The sequence below is a fragment of the Pongo pygmaeus genome, chromosome 9 (assembly GCF_028885625.2).
Source record: "Pongo pygmaeus isolate AG05252 chromosome 9, NHGRI_mPonPyg2-v2.0_pri, whole genome shotgun sequence".
Taxonomy (NCBI): Eukaryota; Metazoa; Chordata; class Mammalia; order Primates; family Hominidae; genus Pongo; species Pongo pygmaeus.
The window spans coordinates 62,993,076-63,000,018 of record NC_072382.2 but is presented as its reverse complement, the minus strand read 5'-3'; positions in this window follow the sequence as shown (position 1 = coordinate 63,000,018).

Genomic DNA, 6,943 nt, shown 5'->3' with positions numbered 1-6,943 from the left:
CAGTCTCTGAGCTCCATAGTACTGCCAAAGTAATATTATGAAAACATAAATTGATTAAATAATTCAATGATTTTTCCATCTCCTTAAGCAACAGTTCTCAGCCCTGGCTGCACGTTAGAGTCCCCTGGGGAGCTTTTAAGGTCCCAATGTCCAAGCCACTTGCCAGATCAATTCAATCAGAATCTCTGGGTAGGACCCAAACATAAATATTTTTAAAACTCCCCCACCAATGCTCAGCCAAGGTTAAGAACTGCCGTTGCATGCAGGCCATTCTCAGTCCAGCTTCTGAGTCACAGGCTGTCATTCCCCACATGTAAACTCCAACCACACCAAATATCTTTCGGTTCCCAGACATGTTCTGCCCCTCACCTCTCTGGCTTTGCATGGCATGCTTCCTGCCACTGCCTGGAACTCCCTTTCTCCTCCTTTGACCTGGAAAACTCCTACATATTCATGAATACACTTACCCATGGAGGGTGTGCACTCTACACTTTGCGCACTTACAATTGCAGCACTTCCCACACTGTATAAGAGTTAGTTTATTTGCATGGTTGTTTCTCCTTTAGATCCTTTGCTCATTGAAAACACGATGGATTCATCTCTCTGTCTCCAGGACCTAGCACGTTTCAGGGGATTCTCAGCACACATGGGCCAAATGAGTGAGTGAATGAATTAATGAATTAATGAGGCATAGATGAAGCCGTTGACTCTATGCGCTTCACCTACTCCTCCAACTCACTACGCTGTTCTAAGGATGTTAATTACAGGGAAGGCCCATGCCCAATATTTTTCTTCATCAAACATTCTCATTTATATTTCTTGGGCTACAGTGGAACATGAAAACAAATGCTAAAAGCAATACAACGCTGATGCAACATTAATATCTGATTCCTCTTCTTTAGGGTAGAGGAAACATGTTGTCTGGTTCTATGTGGATGCTCATCTCATTTTGTACTATTATTGTGATTACCATTATTATTGTTATTAGGTAATCCTAATCTGGGTCCATTACATCAGAACACACACCTTTAGATGTCAGGGCTTTTATACTTCTTATGGAGAACTCTCGGTCTCGTCGCCTGAAATTATCCAAGTATCTTTTACCTGTAATTCAATAACTCTGATTATCCTGTTGCAAATTCCCTATGGACACCTATGCAATGCTGGAAATATACTTATTTTTCTCCTTCAAGATCTGCTGCCTGTATGCTCTTTCTTGACCTTTTCCCCTCTTGCTCTTCCTCACCCACCTCAACCCACCCCATGCCAACTTTCACCTGAGCACTCCCTTGTCTCCCTGTGTCTTGCTTTTCACAGGGGAGGTCAGAGGTTAGATGCAAGTGAGCACTACTTGCAAAAGTCTCTCCACCTTGCAGAAATCATACTCTGATTACTCCCTTTATTACATGCTCAGACGCTTGACCAGCAATAAAGACCTGGAAGCTTTTCTGATTAAGCATTTAGTGACCATCAGAGAAGCGCTACATTTAGAGACTGGGTAAAAATCATCTCTTGAATATATTGCAGGAAGTGCTTTGAGAACCTCATGACAGCCTCAACCTGGGCATAACATTTTAAAATAAAGCTTTTTTGTGATCTTTTCCTTCACTACAAAAAAATGGACATTTTTTAAAACTGGAAAATACAGGAATGTATACAGAAGAAAATAAAAATCTCATATAATCCTATCAGTAAGAAAAAAACACTGTTAATTGTTAAATTGTATTTCTTCTATTTTTCCTATAAATAGGAATTTCTTACACACAGAGTAAGTAGGGCTTTGTATGGTTCTGTTTCCTGATATCTCACTGACATTATAATCTAAACACTTCTTCATGCCATTAGAATGTCTTCATAAACACAAATGTAAATGACACATAATATTGTATTTTGTGCAGGTACCAAAATTTCCTACCATTCTGATACTGATAAAAATGTATTTTGTTTCAATGATGGTCATAAATGTCTGCATACATTATTATTTCACACATTTCTCGCATTTCTCATTGTTTCTTTAGGCTAGATTGCTAGAAGTAGAATGACTAGCACAATGAGTATGAATATTTTAAGACAATTAATAAATATTGCCAAATTGCTTTCCAAAACCTTCCAGCAATTTATAATGTAAGCAATAGTGAAAGTCTTCATCTCTTCAAATCATGGCCTAGCTTAACTGCATTGTTGCTAAAATGAGCATTGTGTGAATAAATAAGTGGTAGAGATTTTTTAATGGGCAGTATATAAATAATCCATTCTAAACGCTGGGGTTCTGGAAATTTTAGCCCTTTCTGGCCACTGTAGAATAGGCTATAATAGCCTGTGGGGCTGTGACCTCAAATACTCAGTAGTACAGCACCTGAAGTTAGTTTCTCATCAGAGTATTATATGGGTTGGGTGACTCTTCCAAGCAGCTCTCCTTCTCAAAGAGGCTGGCTCAGGAACCCAGAAGGCTTCTGCCTTGTAACTTGGCCTTCCCAAAGCCCTTTACTTCCAGCCCTACGATTGGAAAAGAAGGAGCATGGGGGAGGCACACCCACTTTTAGCTGCCCCAAACTGTATATTTCATTCTTCTCTTTCCTATTCCAAAAAGCAATAATTCAAGCATTCTTCTGGTGTGATATAAAGTTTAGTCTATGTGGTTTCCCTTTCCCAACTTCTTCTGAAAATCTGCCAAGAAACATTCACATGTTCATAAGTCCACCTTAGTTGCCATTTGTTTACTCAGCTCACCACCTTACCTTGCCGTTGCTCCACTCTCTATATGTGGCTGCTCCTGAGTGAAGCTTCAAGCCTTTCCAGGACACACAATTCACCCCATTTGTGGGCACACATCCATACCTCTCCCATGATGAGCGCTTCTGGCGTTACTGGCTCCAGGCCTGGACGGTCACTCCTGCTCAGCCTCTGCATCTCTTAACTCTGTCTTCATCTCTGTTCATTGCCTGGCACGTTCTCTCCATGTGGATGCTCTCGTCAGCTAACACACTGCTGGTTTAGCAGTCTCCATGCTGAAAGAATGCATCTCTTCCAACACTTCCTCGGCAAGCAGCTACTACAGATGCTTGCTACTGTGTCCAGACTCATGGGAACTGTTTGAAGATAAGATGGTCTGAGGAGAGCCAGGATCAAGCAAGGGTGGAATATAGGAGGTGGAAGTCACTGGATCGGAGATGGCAAATGTGTGACAAACATGCTGCCAGCACTCTCCTCACCCACAGCAAACATGGCTAATCAATCCTGGCCCTCTTAATCCTTTCAACACAGACTCTACCAGTGAGTAATTGAAACCTATTTACTGTTTCTACATTAAACTCTATATTCAGCCAGTAGAGTTCTTAGCACATGATAGGTACTTAGTAAATATTGAATTAACAAAACTGAGCCAGAGCTTCATTTAATCCAGGAGTAAGCTTAGTAACAGGGTGGGTCAAAGATTAGGAACCTGAAGGTCAAAGCTTTTCACAGAGTTAGGAAGAGGTGCAGTGCCAAAAGCCAGGAAATCAAAATCAAAGCCCCTAGAATGTCAAGTCACTTGGACCACTGCAGTAATTCCTAATGGGTCCCCCCACCTCTGGTCTTGGCCCTTCCCACCGTCAACAATGCCTTCTCCACATCAAAACCACCCCTCACTAGCTTCTTTAAACCTTTGCTGATTTCTCTTTGCTTTGGGAATAAAAACAAGACACTTCCTATGGCTTCCAAGGCTGCCAGCCCAAGCCAATGTCTCTTCCTCCAGCCTCACTTCCACACATCCCCCACTGAGCTAAGGAGCTTTACACAGCTACCTCATCTAATCGCACCACCCAACCATGAACCAGGCTTGATAGTCTAATTTTATCGGTGACGAATTCTCACCTGGTATTCAGGGAGATTATATGAATTAGCCAAAGTCATGAAGCTGCCAAGCATAATTTGAATCCATTTCTGTCTGGTTCTGAAGACTGCATTCAGGAATAGATGAGACAATTCCCATTAATTCAGCTTTATTTATCAGGGACTTTCTTTTCTTTTTACTAAAATAAAATCAGAACAAAAGAGAACTGGCTATTGGTCCACTGGAACCCATACACACATATGCAAAGGGAGGGGGACAGAGACACAGAGACAGGGAAACAGACAGAGACAGAGAAAGAGAAACAGTGACAGAGACACAGAGAGACAGAGAAACACAGAAAGAGATACAGAGAAACAGAGAAAGACAGTGTAAGAGACACAGAGACAGAGACAGAGAGACACACACGCAGAGAGTTCTCGTTGCTTGGTTCACTTTCAGCCCATTGTGTCTGCATGATGTAAACAGAGATTTCTAGTTAGCGTGTGTGACTAGTGCCAACTTCCCAAAGAGGAGAATGCCTAAAAGTATTGTTTTCCTTTATGTTCCGTTTTTCTTTTTTCTTCCTTTTTTTTTCTTAGTTTTTCATACCTTCAAGTCTGAAGAGAAGGAATTCCAGGAAAGTGTCCCCCTCAATGAGTGAGCCATTTCTGAATGGGGCCAGAATAGCCACAACTAGGACTTTCCTCTCTCTCACCCCTCTTTCTACCCTCTACCTCCCATAGATTTGATTCTGAGTGAAACTTTGCTCCTACACACAGGCAGGTCCTCTTCTATCCGGCTGGGCCCTCACACAGAATGCAAATGCCCCAGGGCTGAAAAGCACCTTTCACCAGAAATGTCCTAGCTGGAGTCTTTTTAGCCTTGACTGACAAGAGCATCCACACATTATAGGGCAGTGCCTTCTCCCTGGCACTGCCATTTGGCTTAGCTCCAAAAATTAAGGAAATCAAGCCTCAAAGGACGCACAGTGTTGCCCTACTGGACGGAAGCCCACACTGACCACATGAAAAGTACCATTTCTCCTGTCCAGCAGCCCACTGTGGCACTGCAGGCTGGGACCTGACAGCAAGAGTCTGCATGTCAGATGGAAGCAATGCAAAAAGGGTGTGGAGCTTGCAGCCTTAGCATTCACCACCATGCTGGCGGACTCCAAAGATAAACAGCACACCCTTTCCCAGAAGGGGTTCAGGTTTGTTGCAACATCCCTCAGCTATTTATCTCAGGCAAAAGGTGCAGCAGGTCTTCCAGTTTCCTTCTTCCAGAGTAGGTATGCTTGCTTTCATAAACTCGGTATGACTAACATGTAAACTTTACACATCTGAGCAGGGCTATCACTTTAGGTAACTTTTCCTAGTGCTCCTTGGAGGAGCTGAGTTTTCATCTGTGCTAGGAAAGGTCTGATTGAAAGGGAAGAGCTTCAGTGGCCACTGCAGAAGAAAGTCCACCTTTGAGAGTCTTTTTTAAAGATCAATCAAAGCAAGAAGTGGGCAGATCAGAGAAAGAGTGCAGAGACACCAGGGCCCTGGATCTCAGTGCTAAAAAATCTTACACGAGGTTTTGGGATCAACCATGGCTCACCATGCCCTGTGGTTGACAAAACACAAGCTGTAGGCATCTTAGGGTTACCAGAGCAAGAGATCTACAAACGAGGCCAGTGATTGTCGTGGGCTTGAGTCTTAAGAAGCTTCTGGGGAGACATTTGTTCAAGAGTACAAAATGTCAGTTATGCAGGATGAATAAGTTCTGGAGATCTAATGTGCAGTGTGGTGACTACAGTTAATAATGGGCTGCTGTATACTTGAAAATTGCTAACAAAGTAGATTTTAAATGTTCTCACCACAAAAAAATGATAAGCATGTGAGGCAAGGGCATGCTAATTCACTTGATCTAATCATTTCACAATGTGTACGTATACCAAAACATCGAGTTGTACACCATACATATATATATAATTTTAATTTATTGATTATGCCTTAATAAAGCTGGACAGGGGAGAAGAAAAAGAAGCTTCTGTGAGGAATGGATGATCTGAGCAACCACTGTGTTATTCTCTGAAACGGGAACACCTTGGCCTTCCAATTCTGGTCATAAGCATAAGGAATCCAAATTCCACCTGGGTCCATGCACTAATCTAAGATCATTGAAGTCATGTATTTTAGGAGGCACCATCTATACAGAACACAATGTGATCTACTGTACAAGCAGTAAAAATATTCTTGATTTATATCATTAGAAACCAAGGCTCAGAGAATAATTTGAACAAGAACACAAGGATAAAGTGAGGGCTAGAAGCTTGCTCCGTCTGCCCACTGATCTTTCTACCTCACCTCATATTCTCCTGTGGCCTGACATAAGGCTTTACATGCAGGAAGCACTCCATAAATGTAAGATGGAACTGGGGCCTTCTGGAGGCTCTCCAAATATCTAGGGCCTTCTGAAGGCCATGACTCAGCCACTGGGAAAAAGAGAGTGCAAGCAGATCTTCAGAAGAATTGGGAGTTTTTGGAACAAAGCCCAAACCAGCAAGTGAGAGACCCCAAGCTGCACGGTTGCCCAGCTTCTCTCATCCTGGGTAGGACCACAGCCTCTCTCTGAATTGCTGACTTCTCTGAGTTCCTGAATCACCTACAAGCACTTCAAAACATTGTCTACCCTCTTGATAGAAGAGAAACTTTGACTTTCTTTGGTTAGTTCTCAAAAGCCAAAATCTCCTAGATGTCTGTCTCTTTTCTCAATCTTTGCCTGGGATTTGTGGCTATAATTTCTATGGTCACCATAAGAAAACTTTTTATTTTTTAATGTTACAAATTTTTGCTGTGTGCTTCCTATGTGCTAGGACTAGGTTGTGTGTGCCTAAAATACATGTGGCTCTTCCTGGGTCCATTTCACATAAGAGAGCTGGGAACAGGGAAGGGAAGCTCTACAAACTTAAGCTACTATGGGTATTTTTATAATTTTCTTCTTTTTTTAACAACGAATGTGAAACTTAAGAAAAATAAAATAGTTAATTACAATAGCATTGGCTGGGAGTGGTGGCTCACGCCTACAATCCCAGCATTTTGGGAGGCCGAGGCAGGGGGATCACTTGAGTCCAGGAGTTCGAGACCA